The 21,272-nt window shown below is 42.2% G+C and overlaps 1 protein-coding gene and 1 pseudogene across 2 annotated transcripts in view; one reads left to right on the top strand and one right to left on the bottom strand.

The window, feature by feature from the left end:
- The window catches only part of DAB1 (DAB adaptor protein 1), a 1,148,653-nt gene that overhangs the window by 579,785 nt on the left and 547,596 nt on the right, over positions 1-21,272 (bottom strand). For both annotated transcript variants that reach the window (XM_046006944.1, XM_046006943.1), the window contains exon 4: positions 15,153-15,226. The gene's annotated coding sequence lies outside the window, so the exon portion shown is untranslated. The remainder of the gene's footprint in view (positions 1-15,152; positions 15,227-21,272) is intronic.
- Positions 1-21,272, top strand: part of LOC123955673 — a 46,218-nt pseudogene that overhangs the window by 10,696 nt on the left and 14,250 nt on the right.

The raw sequence follows: 21,272 nt of genomic DNA, 5'->3' as shown, positions 1-21,272 counted from the left end.
GAGGGCCAGCCTAGGGATGGGATGGAATGGGGTGGAGAAGTGACACTTTCCTAATACAGGGGCTGTCCAACCTGAGCCTGCATCAGAATCACCTGGAGGGCCTGTAAAAACACCCCCAGAGTTTCCGGACTAGTGGGTCTGGGCAGAGCCTGAGAATTTGCAGCTTTCATAAATGATCCCAGATCCCAGGTGATGCTGATGCCATGGGTCCCAGGACTGTATTTGGAGAACCACTGGCCCAGGACCACAGAGTCAGTGTGCAGCAAGGCAGGCTACACAGGACGGGCTGAGCGAAGAAGCCTGATCCTGGAAAGGGGTTTGAATAGGCTTTGCGCTGTGAGGGGAGGGACAGAGCGAGGAATCTAGGTGCCCTATATATTTCTAAGGCTGGCATTGTAATGTCTCCTAATAATCTTTCTAGTGCAGTCCAACACTCCACTTGAAAGAAATGTCTGATTCTCACAATTCTAATAATATGTGCCCAGAATAGGGCCTACCAACGAAAGTCTGAAAGAGAAATTCAATTATCCTTCTCCACTATTGACCTAAGCTGTGCCATTAGAGGCAGCGAGAGAGGTTGGGTGAATCACATATACATTTTACCAGGTATCTAAGAAGGAAGAGAATAGGTACAGAGCAGCAGACCTCATCTGGAAGAGACTAATCGAGGTAATGTTTTTTGTTGTTTTTTTTTTAAGATTTATTTCTTAGAGAGAGAGAGAGAACACACAGAAGAGTTGGGGGAAGGACAGAGGGAGAGAGAGAGAGAATCCCAAGCAGACTCCTTGCGGAGCACAGATACCACGACCCTGAGGTCATGGTCTGAGCCAAAATCAAGAGTCAGATGCCTAACCGACTGAGCTACCCAGGTGTCCTGAGATGATGCTTTCTTTTAAAAATGATTAGGCCATATACCAGTTGTCAATATTTTTAATCAACATATTAATTTGCTTTATCGGGCAAAGCTCTCTGTCTCACAAGGGTCTACTGAGATCAGAATCGTAAATAAACTTAAGATGTGTCACAGAACATCTTGGACCTGGGGCTGATTGAGGCAGTTTGTGTATAAAGGCAGAGAAAGGGCAAGTAAAGAGTGCCCAGCCCAACACCAGCTCTTTGAGGGAGACGCCTAGCTGTGGAGTCAGACTTTTAGGTCAGTAGGGTGTGACCCTGGACAAGTTAACAAGAGCTTTGGTTATCTCATCTGCAAAGTGAAGGTAATAGTGGTCCATACATCACAGTTGGCACAGTACCTGGTACCCAGTCTTGTGCTACAAGGATATGAACTATAATAAGAGATAAAAACAAGCTCTTTGAAGTCAGATTAGGGTTCGTATCTTGGCTGTTACTTAGCAGTCGTTCCCTTGGCCAAGTTATTGAAACTTTCTAAGGCGTAATTGTGTTAAAATAGGGATAATAATATATAGTCTTTTAGGATTAGTCCAAGGATGAAATGAAAGCAAGTATGATAGTATGCCAATCCCTTGGCAAGATTAAGTGCTTGGCAAATGAATTGACCACTACAGGGCGCCTGGGTGGCTCAGAGGGTTAAGCTTCTGCCTTTGGCTCAGATCATGATCTCAGGATCCTGGGATCGAGTCCCACATCGGGCTCTCTGCTCAGCAGGGAGCCGGCTTCCCCCCTCTCTCTGCCTGCCTCTCTGCCTACTTGTGATCGCTGTCATATAAATAAATAAATAAATAAAAGAAATGATCGCTACATATATGAAATCTAACTCATAACAAGTACTAGTTTTCCTCATCTGTGAAAAGAGAACAAGTATCTCTCCCATTCTCTTCCAGGTTTTGTTTGAGGCTGAAAGAAAATAATGAATGTGAACAAAATTTCTATTCATCCATTCACTCACCCAACAAGAATTGTGCATCTTTTATGTGCCCAGCCTGTTCCGAGCACCAGTAATACTCTTGGAAACAAACAAGGGAAAAAATTCCTGTCCTCATGGAGCTTATATTTCTGCTGCTAGAATGGAGGAAGGACAGACGAGTATGCAAACAAACATATGAAGTCAGGTGACGGAAAGCTGTAGGGAGAAGAAAGGCCAGGTGAAGAGGACAGGGCTGAGGTGAAACAGCTGTGCCATTTCGTAAAAATGGTCAAGGAAGAAATAGCCAATAATGGGTTTCACTTGGACAGAGACATGAAAGACACACAGGGGGAGTCAGGCAGGTGTCTGGAGGACAGTCCAGGTGTGGTGAACAGTCAAATACATCTGGGAAAGGAGCATGTCAGGGGTGTCCAAGACGCTGTAAGGAGTGCAGTTTGACTAGAGCAGCTGAGGGAGGTGGGGTGAGTATGCCCTGGATAGACATGGGAATTTACAGACCGTGTGGTAGGGAATCAGTTGTGTCCCCTCAAATTCGTAGGTGAAAACCGCAATGCCCGAAGTGATGATATTAGGAGATAGGGCCTTGCTGGAGGTAATTAAGGTTAAATGAGTTCATGAGGGTTGGGCCCTAATCCAATAGGACTGGTGTCCTTATAGGAAGAGCTATCTGTGCGTACAGAGAGGAAGTGCCATGTGAGGACACGGAGAAGACAGCCAGCTGCAAGCCAGGAAGAGAGCACCTTGATCTTGGATCTTCGAACCTCTAGAGCTGCGAGAAAATAAATGTCTGTTGTTTAAGCCACCCTGTCTGAGGTATTTTGTTATGGCAGCCCCAGGAAACGAAACACCATGCAAAGACTTCAAGAAAGACAGCCATTAGAAGGCTCTAAGTAAGGACGGATGTTTGAAAGGACACTTTCGCTTGAGTGTGTTAAATAGGAGGGCAAGGCTGGAAGCTAAGAGGAAATGAGGTAGGAGGTTATTAAAAGAATCCAGGAAAATCATGGTAGCTGCTCAGACCAGAGTGGTAGCCATAGAAAATGGTGAGAAGGGGCTCAGTTCTGAATGCACTTGGACTGTGGAGCCAGTGCATCCTGCTGGTGGATGGGATATGGAGTAGGAAAGAAAGTGGGGTGGGTGAGGGGGAGGTGGTGTCAATGGGGACTCTAGGTTTTTGGCTAAGTACCTAGAAGATCAGAATTGTCATGCACTAAGATGGGGAAGACTGTGGAAGGAGTAGCTGGCGTGGATAAACAGTGCTTGATTATTCTTTTTTTTTTTTTTTAAAGATTTTATTTATTTATTTGACAGACAGAGATCACAAGTAGGCAGAGAAGCAGGCAGAGAGGAGGAAGCAGGCTCCCTGCTGAGCAGAGAGCCCAATGTGGGGCTCGATCTCAGGACCCTGGGATCATGACCCGAGCTGAAGGCAGAGGCTTTAACCCACTGAGCCACCCAGGTGCCCCAGTGCTTGATTATTCTTGAAGTTGGAGTTGCCTAGCCAACATCCAGTGGAAATGTTAGGGAGTGAGGATGGAATCACGAGTCCTTATTCTGGAGACTGAGAGGGTTGGAGTTAGAAATGTGGAAAACATTAGCATATGGATGGCATTTGAAACCCTGAGATAGCATGATAAAATTTCTAAATAATAAAATGTTAAATATTTATAAGGATATGCATAAGTGAGTTGGGGTTTGGTATCTTTTAGTATTCAGTGTCTTTACAGCAATCCCACTTATAGTCTTTCTTCTCTGTAATTTACTAGTAACATATCATACCATTATAAAACAGGATAAGAGGGGCCCCTGGGTGGCTCAGTTGGTTAAGTATCTGCCTTCGGCTCAGGTCATGATCTCAGGGTCCTGGAATCAAGCCCGGCATTAGGCTCCTTGCTCAGTGGGGATTCTGCTTCTCTCTCTCCCTCTCTGCATGCTCTATCTCAATAAATACATACATAAATAAATCTTTTTTAAAAAATGGGTTAAGAGGAGCTATCTATCCTCTGTCAGTCCTCTGCAAATGGTGTATTTCACTCTTTCCATAAATTACAGGGATGTCCCAGTTGCCAAATCTGTTGCTAGGTTTACTTATCAGCTATTCCACACTTAACTATGTGTTGAGTACTGTGCTAGTAACTAGGGAAACAATGAAAGAGCTTCACCAGCTTCAGTGAGTCATGCATTTTCCACACAGTGTGATAGGGTGAGGACAGAGACATGCACAGAGAATCTTGGAACCCCGGGGAAGGGGGGCCTTAACGTCCTTGCAAAGGTTTCCTAGAGGAGGTGTCATCTGGTGTGGGTTGGAGACAGGGTTGATATATGTAGGGTGTGCATGGTTGCAGGCCAGGGTGACCACCGGCACAGAAAGGAAAGGGCAGGTTGGTGTGTGTTAGAACAACAGGCAGATCAGGGGTTGGGAATACCGGGAGATGCAGGGGTGGTCCACACAGGATGCTGGGGCTTCAGATCCCTTCGTCTTCAAATTCCTCCTTATGCAACAAAGGGTTACATTCCACCTTGGAGGGAGGTGGATGGGAGGGGCTACTGAATTGTTTTAACAGGGGAAGTGTTTGCAAATGACTAATGGGTGTCAGAGTCATTTAAGGAAATAACCCCAAAGAGGGAAAGATTTTTGTGTATGAAGGAATCTTCATGTCTTACCAACAAAAGTGAAATACTGTAAGGAAACTGACCTTCAGCAATATGGGAATGACTAAATGAATGATGATGGCTCCATCCCATAATAGTCCATTCACTCAGTGGAATATTACTCAGCCATTTAAAGTGATTGACATGAACAGTATCTTGCACCATAAGAAATGCTTATGATATTAGTGAAACAAACAAACCAGGATTTATATGTATAATCTGACAGGAGTCACATAAAACATGTCTACTTAAAGATTAGAAGGAACACACTCAAATGATGGATCTTGGTTATTTTTTGTTTTTTCCTCTTACTTCTAAATGTCATGTAATATATATTTAGATTAATTTTAAAATTAAAACTAATGAACATATAAACAAGCCAAAAGTTGCTTATGAAAAGCATGACATTATTGTTACTTTTCATTAATAAAAACCATCTATCGTGTGTGATAACTTTATTAGAGTTGAATGAGGACATAAAACTCAGTGTTTGTATACTTTTCTTTTTATGCAGTACAGGTTTTCCGCAGTCCTAGATGAGGAGTATCAGAGACGTGGCTGGGACCTGCTAAGAAAGCATGACCTCTGAGAGGGTGACCCAACCACAACTCTGCTCCAGACTCTGGCACACAGGCCATTCCTTTCTTGGTGCTCTCAGTTTGGGTCAAATACTGTTCTCATTACAACTCAGCTCAGTTTTGACCTCATCTCCATAATCTGCCATGCTGAAGTGAGGGGGCAATAGTGTAGGACCGTCTCCCATTTTTTATAATCCACAGAGATTAAAGATATATCTCATGCTCTGGAGTAATCTGCCTAGTCACTGAGGAAGATATGGAAAACAGGTAGGGAATGGGCCTCTTGAAGGGTTCTGAAGACTAGGTAGGAGTCTACAACATGGTAAAGGGCAGGATAGGGCATTCCAGGTAGAAGAAAATAATAGCATGTGCGTGCATGCGTGCGTATGCTCAGAGGTGGGAATGGCAGAGAGAGAAGATTCTGCAGATGAATTTGGGAGGTTAGGAGAGGGCTAGATTATGAAGACATTTGAAGTCTCCATTAAGGCACTTTTCCAATTCCACTTGGCAAAGGGGAGCCACTAGTTTTCAGCAGAGGAGTGCCCTTTTTATCTCGGTAGTTAGCAAGGATACTCAGAGAGTGATGCAAGAGAGGGTCTGGAAGGAGTGAGACTAAAGGCTAAGGACTTAACATGCTCATAAGACAATGTGATCTTGGCCAAAGGCAATGGCAGCTAGGAGTCATGCTTTCATTGATGCTACCTTCTGAGCATCTGCTATGAGCCATGTATTGTGCTAGGCACTGGGGAAGTATTGCAAAAGGGGAGACAGGTCCCTGCCCTTGGGGATCTTATAGTATAATGCATTGGAGAGGGAAGGAAATATTTCAGTATATTTCAGAGACAGTATCGACAGGAACTTTCAACATTCCCTTCAGTGCCAAAAGGATGAACTCTACAAAGTCCAGCAGAAATCACATTGGCTAGGCCACCATTCCAAAGCCTACAACATTCATTCTCCTAATCGCAGCTAAAAGAAAGTCCCCATAAATACACTGGAAAAGATAGGCATGGCAGGTATGGGCTTTCTCCCTGGCATGTGAGGTCTGACGTTCTTGGTTTGAGTCATTCCATGAATGGCCACAGTAGAGTCTGCAGAAGCACGAGAAGGGAAGGAGTAGAGGCTCGTGGGAACAAGGAGAAGAATGGAGAAGCAAGTCACATGAGTTTCAGGCTCAGCTCTGCGTAGCATTTATTTGCAGTGTGCTTTAATGCAAGTTACCACCTCACTTGGAGACTCGAGTTCCTCATTTGTCAAAAAGGAAACTGAAGCAGATAATCTCTGAGATCCCTTCTAGTCCTAGAATGTCCTGATGCCATTTTTCTTTCTTAAAATTTCTAAATGAAGGAATATGTTTCCTGGAATGTAATGCCCTCTTCTTCATGTTCTTTCAATTAACTGTATGATACCAACTTACATTTCTATAACTCTTTACACTTTACCAAATATTTTCCCTGTATATTACCACTTGCCTGTCACAGTCACCCCTGACTCCCATCTTTGCCGGTGAGGGGATTGTGGCTGCAGGAGCAAGAGAGGCGGGAGACAGAGGAAACCAAGTCAACACAGACAAGTGGCAAAGTGAACATTTAGTCAGGCTTTTAGTTACAAAGTGGTTCTTTTTTTCACTTCAGAAAGCCCAATACATTAACCCAAGAGCCTATTCCCCTGTTCTAATCAATCCATGTTTAGGATTTAACAACTCAAATAGGATGTTAGGTAAGTCAAATAGGTTCAGCACCAAGAACTCACTAAAAGAGAAGAATGACTACATTTTATTGAGCCTAATTTGTAAGCCATCTGGAAACATTACCTTCAATGGGACACCCAGAACTAGTGTCTCCAGCTAAGAGACGCTGATAAATAAAGACACCCGCATTTCAGGAACATTAAAGCAGTGTGTTAAACACAGAAAGGTGAAAAATCCAGGGGCACACAAGCTCTGGATGGTCTTTTTATTTCCCCTGGTAATGTTCACAGGAAGATACATGCTTGGCCTCAACAAAATTGGCTGTCAAATAAAATTCCTGTAGAAATTTCCTTGGAGAGACTCATCTTGCAGCAAATTCAGACATGCTCACAATATTCGGTGCCGATGTAGGTTAATCCTGATGACTTGCATTCAGATTCATTCCCAGCATTCATGGGTTTTGCAAAACTCTGACTGTGAATTTTAGTTTTCTTATCCCTAGGTGTGAGAAGAATTTCTTCTAAGGTGGCCACAGGGGCAAAAGCAGCAACATGAGGCCTGAGGAGAGAGGTAGGGTAGATGGGGAAGGGTGAGTTCACTGCAGAAGAGTCAGCCAGCAGGGTTTTCTGCTTCACCCAAGACTCGGTCTCATTCCCTCTCCTGACATTCTGACATCCTTACGCTTTGGCTACGGTCCAGCTTCCCTGTGGATGTATCCCAAACTTGAGTGGTGTAACTCTCTCCCAGTTCCCTCTCTGCGGTTCAGTCCATCCTGGATGATCTCTGAAGAATACATGTGTCAGGCCCATTTGTCTACCATCTGCTCAGAAGAGATCTTGTGAAAGTCTATCTGTACCCTAATTTTCTTCTCTTATTATCATTATCACCCCTCCTTCTCTCCAAGAAATCTTTAGGGAGCCTCTGTTCAACTGCAGCCTCAGAAGCTTATGGGAATAAGTGGGCAGATCACAGATTTCAGCCAGACAGGTCTTGGTTCGGTGATTTTTTTTAATTCTTAGAGTCAGAGGCTAGAAATAAAGTTTTGGAAAAAATTAAAAAAATCCCAAAATCCATGGACCTGGCACCACAGAATGCAAAGAGTAAAAGAAGAATGCAAACAGACGAGTATGTACACCGTGTTAAGTGATTTCATAAAGAATTTCTCCACTCCGCAGAGGATGCAGACATGTCCACACAGGATTGTTGCTGGTCTTCTTCACCCGTGGGAAAGTGACTCCCTAACCTTAGGTGTCTACTCTGAGGTAGCCTGTCCCAAGCAGTGGGGGCCTGAGTTGACCAGATGCCCTGGAGGACCTCATCAGGTTTTCTTGTGCTGCTCTGAACTAGCAAGATCCCCTCCCACAGGCCTCCCTCTACTCTCAGTCTTTGCTTCGCCCTCTTGGTCTGAGCTTGTTCCATATCCGCTTCCTCCCTCAAGCCCCGGTCTTCTCTTATCAACCCTTGGTGTCTCTAGTTCAAATTCATTTTCTCCCCAACACTAAAAATAAGAATCCTCATGTTCCAACTCCCTTCGTTGCCTGGAGATGACATTCGGCTCTTCACACGCAGGCAGACCACCTCCAGCTGTGCTAATTTAATCCTGTTCTGTGGCTTCATTCATTTTGAATAGGATACCTTTGGCAGGTGAGGTGTTATGAACATCAATATGTTAAATCTCTGGTAAAGTAATTCTCCTGGGCATTTTTTCCCTCCATTTCATTTTGTCCAGGATGCTGTCATAATGTCTACTGATATTTCTAGTCTTTCCCCTTGAGTTCCTTGGCAATTCATTAATACACACACCCTTCCAACAAACACTTTCTTGAGGACCCACCACGTGCCAGTCACGGTGCTATAGCACGACCTTGATCCTTGTGAGAAGGCAGGGTGTGTGTGCGTGAGTGTGCATGACTATGCACGTGCACACAGGCAGCGAGGGGGAGAGTAACACTGCTATTTCTTCAGCTTTGGCTGTTCTTCAATGATACATGTGTGCAGGAGAGCAGGGTGAGCGCTGGCCACGAACGTGGCTTTCAGCTGTCACACTCATCTCCACATCTTTATATGGCAGTCATATACCTGCCAATTACAGAGACTTTTCTAACCAGGTTTGTGAGCTCAAAATTGGTTGTCGATGCCACACTTAAGAAGAGGATGGCCCCAGGGGCGCCTGGGTGGCTTCATTGGTTAATCAACTGCCTTCACCTCAGGTCATGATCCTGGAGTCCTGGGATCGAGTCCCACATCGGGCTCCCAGTTCCATGGGGAGTCTGCTTTTCCCTCTGACCTTCTCCCCTCTCGTGCTCTCTGTGTCTCTCGAATATAAATAAAATCTTAAAAAAAAAAAAAAAAGAATAGGATGGTCCCAGAGTCCTCTGTACTACTTACATGGAAAGCCTTCTCTGCCAGGGAGGACGGAGAGGCTCTTTCTTTGGATGGACATCTATGTTATCCATTCATAACAGTTTCATTTGTATGTTCTTGATTTCATCACTTAGTTGTATCGCTTTTTATTTTTTTATTTTATTTATTTATTTATTTAAATTTTATTTATTTGAGAGAGACAGTGAGAGAGAGCATGAACGACGAGAAGGTCAGAGAGAGAAGCAGACTCCCTGTGGAGCTGGGAGCCCGATGCGGGACTCGATCCCGGCACTCCGGGATCATGACCTGAGCCGAAGGCAGTGGTCCAACCAACTGAGCCACCCAGGCATCCCTAGTTGTATCACTTTTTAAAACTTGCTTCATTATAACTGTGAGCTCCTTTTTGTAGTCATCTCGATAATTGTTCTGTCCTGTTCTACTTTTAGCGTTCGATTTTTATTAGTTTTAAACTCTGGTTCAAACAGGAGAAATTTTTAGTCATTCTTTCCTATTTAGGTGTTCTGCTCTTGTTGGTCAGCTCTGTAATATTTTTTGTAAGTGATTTTGATCTATATGCCCATCTTTAAAGGAAGCACCGTTCACTCAATTGCTTCAACCTAAATCTTCGAGAAACAATTTAGGCAAAAATTTACCAAGGTAGACTCTAAATAGTATAAGAATTTAGGTTACAACTCTTTCAAGGTATTTATTTTCATTAAAAAATAAGAGTGTTCTGATTGCTACTGTCTTACAGATATCAAAAACAGAGGGCCTCAGACATCCAGAGCTGGTCCGGGATCACTGGCCTCACAGGGAGCCCGAGAACAGGTAGGTCAGCTATTAGTAAACCTATTTTGTAGCTGAAGAAACTGAGGCCCTCAGAAGCTACATAACGAGAAGACACAGTCAAGCCGTCTGTGGTGGCAGAAGACAAGCACAGGTGTTTCGACCCTAAATTCTGTGCTTCCCTCCCACTATACCACACAATGCCTTGTAAACACTCAGAATCAAGGGATTGTCTCACAAGGCATGGGCGGGGGGGATAAAGAGGAGATGGGTCTGAGGAAATGGAATGGCTAGGAGAGTCTCTCTAGTATATTCATATTTATAGGGTTAATTTCATGAAGAGTCCAATTCTGAAGCTTCAAAAGGTGAGAAACCAGAGAGGAAAAATTTCAGTGGGTGAGGTCACAGGCATGAGTTTATGCACACATTTCGGGTGCAGAGGGGCAGAAATCCTAAGGAGAAATTGAGGTACATTCTGGGCTGAAAAACAACATTTTTGGCTTACAAATTTAATTTTTTTTGTCATATCACAGAGAGAGGAATGGTGGCTGGCACATAGGACAGCAATGGACTACTTTGTGGAGTGAAGAGTTTTCCATTATGAAAAGCTTATGAGCTGCTGTATCAGGTAGAGATCAACCACGGAGGCAGAAACAAGCCCTGGTAGATTTACACACATACCCAAACCCGTATAGAATCTTGTAGTGCTTGCTTCTGTTCCTCTGATAAATAAATACTATATATATATATATATATATATATATATACTATTGAAAATTATATATACATATATATGTATATATATATACACACACAAAAATAAATGTGTATGTATTTTTTACTTAAAGAGGAATTTGACCTTAAGCAATTGTGGGAACTGGTTAAACAGTCTGTGTGTCTGTTGAATCATGTCTGATCTTGGAACTTGAAGTCCACTGGGCAGGCTGTTAGGAAGGAAAGATAGACATAAATAATGGGGAGAAGCAGGAGCAGCAGGGCACCCATAAGCATGCGCTGAGACTCCATGAAAACTAACTGCAACCTTGACTTTCACAGCTTCCCAGCTTGCCAGTGTGGGTGAGCTGCTGCAGCTGGGGTCTTTTCTCAAAGAGCTGAACACACATCTGGATGAGGAGTTGGAGACGCCGGAGAAGAATCGGAGGAAAGGGAGAGTAGCCGTGGACTCAGATGCAGCTTTGTGCCGACCAGGGGAGTCAGCGGGTCAGCCACAAGACATGTGCTGCAGAGTGGCTGCGGTTCCCTTCTATCCCCCAGTCTCCCAAGAACCTCCCCCATGTTCCACCCTTTCTGGAAACATACAGGAAACCGAATTCTGAGTGAGGCAATTCAACAGAGACATGCCGGCATATTACAAACTGCCGTACTATCTGGAAGGAATATTGTGTCTGGGGCAGGGTTGACTTAGATGCTCTCTAGATGCCCAGCAGAAGCTCAGTGTTCAGTACCTAGGTCACTGTCTGGCCAGGGAAGACTTCCTGTGCACCCACACACTTGGCTGCTTTCAATGCCTTCATCACCAGGGATTTCCATGTTCTAAGCCCAGCCAAAGAATGGGAGGGTGTCTTTCTAGCGTCTCCCTTCCTTGTTGCCAAAGATCAACACATCTGCTTCTTACATTTCAAAGATATGTATATACATATCCTTATATGTTATTATAAGCAATGGCAGCTAACATTCACTGGTAATCTATAATGTGCCAGATTCTTTCTCATTCACTTTCTCTTTAAATTCTTTTAACAATCTTGTATGAAAGTATTAGTACTATAAATTACTGTAATTTTACTAATGTGAAAATTCAAGCCTAAAGAAATGGATTTGCTTGATGTTTGACAGCTATTATGTGTTGGAACAGAGAATTCCACTCTAAGACATTCAGCAAACATGACCACCAGCAAAAATACCAGATACAGAAAGATGCCATGTGGTTAAGAAAATGTTCCAAGGTTTTACAACTGAACTGCCCCCTCGCCCCGTATCAAGGATCTCCTATGTCCAACTGAATTGAAGGATGTGTGATTTTATCAGAAGAGGAAAGGTAGAAGTGTAAATAGAATCTGAGAAAATAAAACCAACAAGGGGGCAAATAGGAGGCACCAAAGAGATGAATTCACAAAGGAAGGTAAAAGGGAGGAAGACCGGTGTGAAAAAAATTTTCCTGTCTTATTACTATCTCATTATGATGACATGATGGCTAGAAATGAATTCAAATGGACACATGTAGTTAACACAGTAAATAGCGAGCCAATAGCTCAGTTACATCAATTGGTAGCTTTCAAGCAATTTTAAAAGTAAGTGACATAACAGCTCCAAAGAACACACAGGAATGGGGACAGTAGTTGCAGCAATTATTCAGAGTTGGGTCCCTGAGAATGTCTTCTGTGCATGCTCTGGATAGGTCACTACAGGGCTGGCTAATGAGAATAGGCAGGCAGTCCCTCAAGTCCACTTCCAGGAGACAACAACAGCACAGAAGCCTTAGAAAATCACTGAGGGAATGCCGGGGTGCAAAACTGAGGTTGTCGAGTATGCTGCTCTCAAACCAGCATCTGCAATGTGCAGCTGGGTGGCTCTGGTTCCTTGTGGCTGGGAGCAGCTGCTTGGCACAATGCCCAGCCTCAAACCCCTGCTCTCTCAGCACAGGGCTGCTCATCTTCTGAGGCACCCTCCCTCTCAGCACTGACCCAGCATTGCTCTTCCAGACTTCTGTCTGGTCTGCCCCATCCCTGTTTACCTCTCTGAGCTCCTTGAGCAAAAGGTCTATATCCTGCACTTTCCCACATTTCTATTAACGACATTACAAGCACCTTGGGAACCCTCTACAGCTTAGTCACTGTGCTGCTCCCTCTTCAAAGTGCACGCCCCCCAACCATGCGAAAGCCTGGAAGTCCTTCCTTTCCAGGGCCTCTCAAAATTCTCTGTTCTTCTCTGTCTCCACTGACCCTGCCCTCGTTTATCTTCTCATCATCTCTTCCTAGGAATAGATGAATAATCTTCAAACATCTCTTCTACTACCTTCAATGCATGATTTGTCTTTGCTTCAAAGGGACAGGACTTTCTTGAATTGGAGACATGATACTTAGGACTGCTCTCGGAGGTGAACACCCAGGCCTCCAACTCCCTCCCTCCAAAGCATGCTTCTTCTTCATTTTTTTTTTTTTTTTTTTTTTAACACCATGTGAACAGTTTTTTCCCAGAGCAGTGCTTTATTCTTTGGCCTGTTGATTCACCCTCCCTACATGAACAAGCCAGAAAGAATCCTGCAGAGCCCTTCAACTTTGACCCACACAGGAACAGAGATCACTGAGCAGCCCCAGTCTTTAAAATGCAAGACTTTTAAAACAACAAAACATACCAATAGGTGATATGTATTTCCACCCTTCAAAGATCTTTTGGATACATGGTCCTTAGCGATCACAGAAGATGGATAGTATTGTTCCCATTGTATAAATAATACAACAGAGGCTTGGAGCATTACGATGGCTTGTGCCACCTCTCACGGCTGGTTAGTAGCAGAGTTCAAGAATAAAATCTTGAATTCCCAGTCTAGGTAAGGCATGCATCTGAGAAAGCTTTTACTCCATTATTCCGAGTGTTTACTGATTTTAAACTTTTAAGTCATCACATATCTATATATTTTCAACCTCTGTCTACAGGCAGAATGCATTAGAGAGACTTATTACACCGGCAATCTCGAAAGATGACTGTTTTCAGAAGCTACTGCTCCCCAGTCCTCCTTAGGTAGAAAACCTTAATTTGTCTTTCCAAATTCACTCCACCTCAGAGAATAGCTTTGTGGATGGAAAAGCAATCATAAAAGACCAAACTCTGTCCAGCTGCAAATGATCAGCCTCTTCTCTCCATTGCGGTAAATTACAGGCTTCCCTCAGGTCCGTGGCTGCTTCGGTGCCTGGTGAGCTGGTCTGCATAACCTGGTCAGCTACAGGGGAGAGTGCCCTCCCCCCCCATCCCAGCCCCTGTTTCTCATTTAACTCTACTCATTAGAGGAGGCTGGGCGCAAGCCAGGTTAACATGTCAATAAGTCACCAAGGAAATGCAAAAATTGACAGCTGAGGAATCCCAGCTCCCAGCCTTCTCCACTACAGAAACCCTCTCAGAACAGGTTTCTCAGCCTCCTTGCCAGGTCACTTAAATGAGCAGTGACATTTGAGTCCTGGAGAGTAATTAATTTCCTCTGTCTCCAATAGCACCTCATATTTTTAATGAATTTTTACAAGTCTCAGATCCTCCTGCCTCCCAGCTCCCTCCCGAGTCCCGTTGTTCCCCAAGGTCCCATAACGCATAGCTCCCACTCCTATTTGCCTTGCAAACTCACATAAACTGGAAATGATAAATACATTATCTGGGCTTTTTAACGGACCATTGTTTAATTTTCTATGCTTGTCTGGTTGGAGAAGAGATGAATATTACCTTGTGGAGAATAAGATTTCTATTCTATTTAAGGGGGGCCGGGGGGTAATCTATGGCAGGAAAGTAACACTCTGTTCATCCTAATAGGCAGTGCTAATTAAAAGTGGTCAGACGGGACATCAATCTACCCAGTCTGTGACTCATTCAGCATTATCCCTGGTAAACAAGAAATAGATACTGCAATGAATGCTTCTAATTTGTCAAAGGAATAGGCATTTTCAATTGTGCCTTCTTGGCTCCCGGTATGAAGTAGAGATTTCAGTGTCGCCATCATTTAAAAGTTTAGGACCTCAAAATAATAATACTTGTTCCTTAAGCTTGTAAATCTCCAAGTCTGTTTTCTACGTAGAAACATTTTTCTTACATGGTTTGACTTCAGTTTCAACAACTAAGAATGGTTCCTTCTGTTGGTAAATATATTAAAACAGAGGGCATGTGAGGGGAGCTAATATAGTTGTGTTTAAAATCAAACCAATTTGAGACCACCTACTGGGAGAACCAGAAAATCCAGACAGGAAAACTTGAAACTCCTAATGACGCTTACTAGGTGCTTAAAGAAAAGAAGAAAGGGAATCAATATTCCCTTTCTCGAACTGCAAACACAAAGTAGGCAGAAGAGCCATCCTAAGCAGCTACTCCCAAAGGCTCCATGAACACACCAGGGGGTTTTAAGGAGGAACACAAAGCACAAAAGCCATCACTTGGACTCAGAGACATCTGTGAGTCGTCTTCCCAGAGAGGAAGATTTTCCTAATAACCAGCAAGTCGACCAGCCTCAAATATTTACCTTTGTGTTGTGCAAAAGAGTCGCTCAATCATGAAGACTTAGAGCCAGGGTTCACCACCATGTCTTGCTGGGTGCTGAAAACGAATAAAACAAGATGTTTAAGAAAGTAAGCAATTATTTAATGGGCTTGTTTTCCTTCCCTCTCTTTCATTCAAAAAACATTTACTAACTTCTTACCACATACCAGGCACTGGATATACAAAGGTGGATAAAACAAAGGCACCACCACTAACAAAGGAAATCAACAAAGACAGCCCATTTTAAATGCTCCCCAAGAGCGGGGTACAGAATGCTTCTCGAAGGATCAGGATATATGGTATGTGTGTCTGTGGGTATCTCTTCCTCAGGAACATGTGTGTACACATTCACATGTGTATCTACGTATACACAGAAGTGTGTAGGAATTTTTAAAAATATTTTATTTATTTATTTGAGAGAGAGAGAGCACGAGAGGGGGGAGGGCCAGAGGGAGAAGCAGATTCCCTGCTGAGCAGGGAGCAGGATGCTGGGCTCCACCCTAGGACTCTGTGATAATAACCTGAACTGAAGGTAGCCGCTCAATTGACTGAGCCACCCTGGCACCATGTGTAGGGAATATTTTAAAGATTGTATTTATTTATTTGATAGAGAGAGAGAGAGAGAGAGATCACAAGGAGGCAGAAAAGCAGGTAGAGGGGAAGGGGGAAGCAGGCTCCCTCTTGAGCAGGGAGCTGGATGCAGGATACAATCCCAGGACCCTGAGATCATGACCTGAGCCACCCAGACGCTCCCCTGTGTGTAGGAATTTTTAAAGAACTTCTCCAATTTGTAATTCATCTGACTCTCTTAAAGGCTTGAGCTCTTGCCTTGAGATCAGTAAAGAAGAGGGTACTGGAGAAAATGTCAAGAGTCTTAAAAGTGATCATACCCTTTAATCTGTAATTCACCTTCAGGATTCCATCTCAAGGAAACAATCATTTATGCAGGTCAATATTTATGCACAGAGATTATCAACACAATGTTATTCGTAAAAGGGAAACAACTGATATGGGAATGATAAAGCGAATGTTAGTATTTCTACATGGAAAACTATTATACACATATAAAAATAATTTTTATAATTTTCAGGATATGAGAAAATAGGTGTAATATAATAAAATTACTAAATTTGAATGCATCCATGTAGAAATTGGTCTTTAAAAATATACCAGCGGTTGGGGCGCCTGGGTGGCTCAGTGGGTTAAAGCCTCTGCCTTTGGCTCAGGTCATGATCCCAGGGTCCTGGGATCGAGTCCCGCATCGGGCTCTCTACTCCGCGGGGAGCCTGCTTCCTCCTCTCTCTCTGCCTGCCTCTCTGCCTAGTTGTGATTTCTCTCTGTCAAATTAATAAAATATTTTTTAAAAATGTTAAAAAAATATACCAGCGGTTAACAGTGACTATAGGTTATTTTTCTCTTGTTTTTATGCTTTCCAAGTGTTCCTCAAACATCACGCATTATTTCCTATACAGTAAATAAATGTACAGATAGAAGTTTCAGGTGCAACATCACCATTTCTGTGTCACTTCTCCTGCATCCCCCTATTCAACGGGGGACTCCATGCTCTCCAGCACCAATTCCAATCTGCAGGTCACTCTGCACTGGGATTGCCATTTCTACCTCTGGCTCTCTCTAGTCTTAGTAACCCTTATTTCCTTGGAATGTAGCCCTGAGATGAGTTCATGGTCAGCACTTAACGTTTGCTGCATGAAAGAATGAATGAATGATGAATGAATGAATGAAGACTTAATAAATGGAACTGACTTGACGAAAATTACATTAAGAAAAGTGTTCATTCAAAATAATTGGTGACAATAAAAGTTAAGTTCCATTTGGATTCACAGAAGATAGAAGAAGATGGAAAGCAGAGAGATAATCATTTTTCAAGGGAAGACAGTGAAACTAAAAAAAAAAAAAGGAAGAGCCTATGGTTAAAAAAAAAAAAAGAGGGAGAGAGAGAACCTCAACATAATGGAATATCACAGCCTACTGATCTTCCAATATATTCCAAGACCAAGAATCTGCTTAAGGCAGGAATATTTATCTAGAAATAGCATCCCATTATGGCAGATATTTTACATGTTTGGGCTTACATATACATACTCCAAGTAGATACTTGTTATTCGTTTTAATCAGCAATGGCTGGTTGACTCCCTATTCAAAGAAAAGAAAAGCTAAAGAATAAATTACTGTAGATAGATTACAAATTCAACTTAGCTTACTCATAAAACTAGTAAAATAGACCCAGGATATTAAGTTATAGTTATATTTTTCTGGAGGTGGATCTGGTTTGAATCTCATCTCTCTTTTAAAAGATGGAAAATCGGGGCGCCTGGGTGGTTCAGTGGATTAAAGCCTCTGCCTTCGGTTCAGGTCATGATCCCAGGGTCTTGGGATCGAGCCCCGCATCTGGCTCTCTGCTCAGCATGGAGCCTGCTTCCTCCTCTCTCTCTCTCTCTGCCTGCTTCTCTGCCTACTTGTGATCTCTGTCTGTCAAATAAATAAATAAAATCTTAAAAAAAATAAAAAAAAATAAAAGATGGAAAATCATGGGCAAGTTGCTTGACCTCTGCCAGGCTTAGTTTTCTTACCTATAAAATGGGATAATAACAACACAAACCTGGTAGGATTATTATTGGAAACAACTAAAATGAGAGAAAGCATGGCTTTCAAAATCGACTTTAAGCTCATGCTTGTTTACAACCTGGAGCTCTTAATATAGATCAGCCTTCCGTCTTATTATGTGCCTTGGCATATGTTGAACACTGCACAAATATGACCTCATTTCATCCTCAGAATAGTTGTTATGAGGAGGTACTATTTTTCTGCTTTATAATTGTTTTTATTTCTCTAATGTTGGTAGTACTGTTCCCTCTTTCATTTCTGATTTTTGTTGAGTCTTCTCTTTTTTCTTAATCAATCTAGCTAGAAGTTTGCAAGTTTTGTTGATCTTTTGAAGGCCAACTCGATTTTGTTGATTTCCTCTATTTTTAAAAAATTTAAATTCAATTTGCCAACATATAGTCGTACATAATTAGTTTTAGATGTAGAGTTCAGTAATTGGTCCGTTGTACTCATCATATCACGTGCCTTCTTTAATGCCCATCACCCAAATACCCTATGCTCCCTCCCACCTCCCCTCCAACAACCCTCAGTTGGTTTCCCAGCATTAAGAGTCTCTCATGGTTTGTCTCCATGTCTGGGAAGATTTCCTCTATTTTATCTCATTTTTCCACTTTGAAGATGAGAAAACTGATGCCCAATTTTAAATAGTTATTAAGTATCTGAGTCAAGATTCAAACCTCAAATATCAGGTTCCAAAGCCTAATCTCATGAAGTGTTATGAAAAGACGGTACTGAATCTGGGTTTGCGTCCAGTCATGATTAGCAACAAAATTCACTTTACAATTTTGCGATGTCACATCGTATTATTTGATATGCTGTGGCCTGAACTTTATTCCCTGCCAGTCACACCTAAGTACCCTCCTATTTCTTTTCTTATTAACTATTTCAAGCATGAAGTTGAGTATAGACATAATTATAACCAAAACTTACGTACAGTCACCCAGCCTTATGAGATATTGCCGTTCTGTCATATTTGCTTCAGATATTTTCTTTTAAAAATAAACACTATAAATATAAGCAAGTTATCCCATGAATTCCTTCCTAATTCCACAAAAATAACTCAGGCCTAAATTTCCATGCATGTTTTTCTGCTTCTAATATATGCTTGCATCCACAAAAAACATGTAGCCGTGTTTTGCATGTTTTAAAACTTTGTTTAAATGCTTTCCCACTGTAGACATCCATCGGAACCTTGCTTATTTTCTTAAATATGCTTTAAAGATTTTGCCACTTGGATAGAAGCGGCTTAAATTCTTTCATTTTAACATTTAGATAGCATTTTATATGATTATATTCTGACTTATTCATGGGGATGAACACTTGGGCTGTTTCCAAGATGTGTCAAAAGGAGTAATGCTGCAGTGGACATTGTTAAAGTTACTGGACGCATATACGTGAGATTTCTCTGTGGTGTAGGCGTCTTCAGAGTTCTCAGATGTAACACGTGGCGCTACAAAGTGGCAGCAGCACTTCATACAAATCCAGCATGGGTTCATAGCATCACCAACATGTGCTATTGCCAGACTTTTAAAGTTTTCCAAAATGATGGATATAAAATGCCTTATATTTTAGCATGGGCTTCTCTAATTACTAGTGAGATTGAACATTCTTGCATTGTTTTTAATTTATGGTTTTCTATTAGGTTTCTTCTGCTGCTTTTATATATGCCCATGTTTTTCTATTGAGTCATTAGAGGAGGGAGACCACGCACCCTAAGCAAAGAGAAGCAGAATGCCTATTGTGTCATATGGTCATACGTGTCATGGACAAAGCAGAAGCAGAGGGGGTCCTAAAGAGGGCTGAGGTGGGACCTCAAGTTCAAACAAGGCAGTTAGAGGAAGACTTTACTCAGAAGGTGACATTTATCAAAGTCCTAAAGTTGGTATGGGACCTGTCAACTGTGATGCATCTGTCCATTTGCCCAGCCATCCATATATATATGTACATATATACATATATATAATGTATATATATATACACACACATATACATATATAATGGATATACATATGTATATCCATTCATTATTATTCATAAATATTTGCTGAGACCCTAATTGCACCAAATACTGCTTTGATCATTGGAGATTTAATAACAGCTAAACAGATATCCCTGCCCTCTTGAGCTTACATTTCAGGAAACAGAGACAGACACTAAACAAAGCAATAAAGTATGCCAGGTGGTAAGTGCCATGAAGAAACATGAAATTAGGGAAAGACCATCCAGTGTGTATTAATACCTAATTTAATACATAAACAGAAAAATCTAACGGAACAATAACAACAAAAAGATTTAATACATAAACTGAAAAATCTAAAGGAACAATGACAAGAAGAAAATCCACTTCTTTTAAATATATACCAGACATCTAGACTTTGGAGAAAAAAATAAAAAATGCTCATGGTCAGATCAAGCAACAGTTTATGACTTTTGGTGAAGAACTTCTACCCCTGAGGAATGCTGTATAAAATTGCAACCTGTCCTTGCCAGGCTTGACTACATAGGAAAGTCTATTTTAGTCCCTGGAAGGAACGGTATGGACCCACATGCATTCTGCCTGGTCCTTGACCAGAATGAGACCACAGTTTGTCAGCTGGACAGTATGGAAGCTTGGAAAAGTTTCTGCTTTTGGAGACCTGGGAATAAGCCCAGAGCTCCCGAACACAGCTCCCAACAAAACACCATGTTTTACAAGCTGTCTGTGGGTGATATACAGAATATGCACTATCTTTGCTACTTTCCTCAGTTCCCGAGAGAGCCAATGGATAGTTGCTTTTTCAATTTCATTTGGCTTTTTTTTTTTTTTTTTCTTGAGAATGAGTGAGAGAGAGCATGAGAGAGGAGAAGGTCAGAGGGAGAAGCAGAATCCCCAAGGAGCTGGGAGCCCAATGCGGGACTCGATCCTGGAAATCTGGGATCATGACCTGAGCCAAAGGCAGTCGTTCAACCAACTGAGCCACCCAGGTGCCCTGGCTTTTTTTTTTTTTTTTTTTTTTTGCCAGTTTCTCCATTTTTGGCTGTTAATACCACTACTCTGTGTGAAACTTAGTATGTTTTCTTTTTTTTTTTCTTTTACTTAGTATGTTTTCTAATTGACACAATTGGCCCTGTGTGACTCTGGACAAGTTATTTCATCTTTCTGAACTTCACTCTCCTCACTTTAAATGGGATGAGAAAACCTAATTGCAGGCTTGTTATGATCATTAAAGTAGTACTGTATTGAAAGACCTTAAGAGAGTGACTGCTATGTGGTAGGCATGGGATGAATGGCAGGCCTTATCATTAGAATTGTTATACAAATAATTCTAGGTATTTGCCAAAGATGTCAAAGACGTGCCCATGTCCTGGTATCTGTGTGGGTCTAGAACCCCCAGCTCTTTGAGCATAGAGAAGGTAAGTACATAAATTAGGACCACAGGTCCCAGTTGTGGCCTCAGCACTTCATCACCAACACATGAGAACTGGTTGTGTCTCAGTG

This window comes from Meles meles, chromosome 1 (assembly GCF_922984935.1).
Source record: "Meles meles chromosome 1, mMelMel3.1 paternal haplotype, whole genome shotgun sequence".
NCBI lineage: Eukaryota > Metazoa > Chordata > Mammalia > Carnivora > Mustelidae > Meles > Meles meles.
This window is presented reverse-complemented; position numbering and strand designations above follow the sequence as displayed.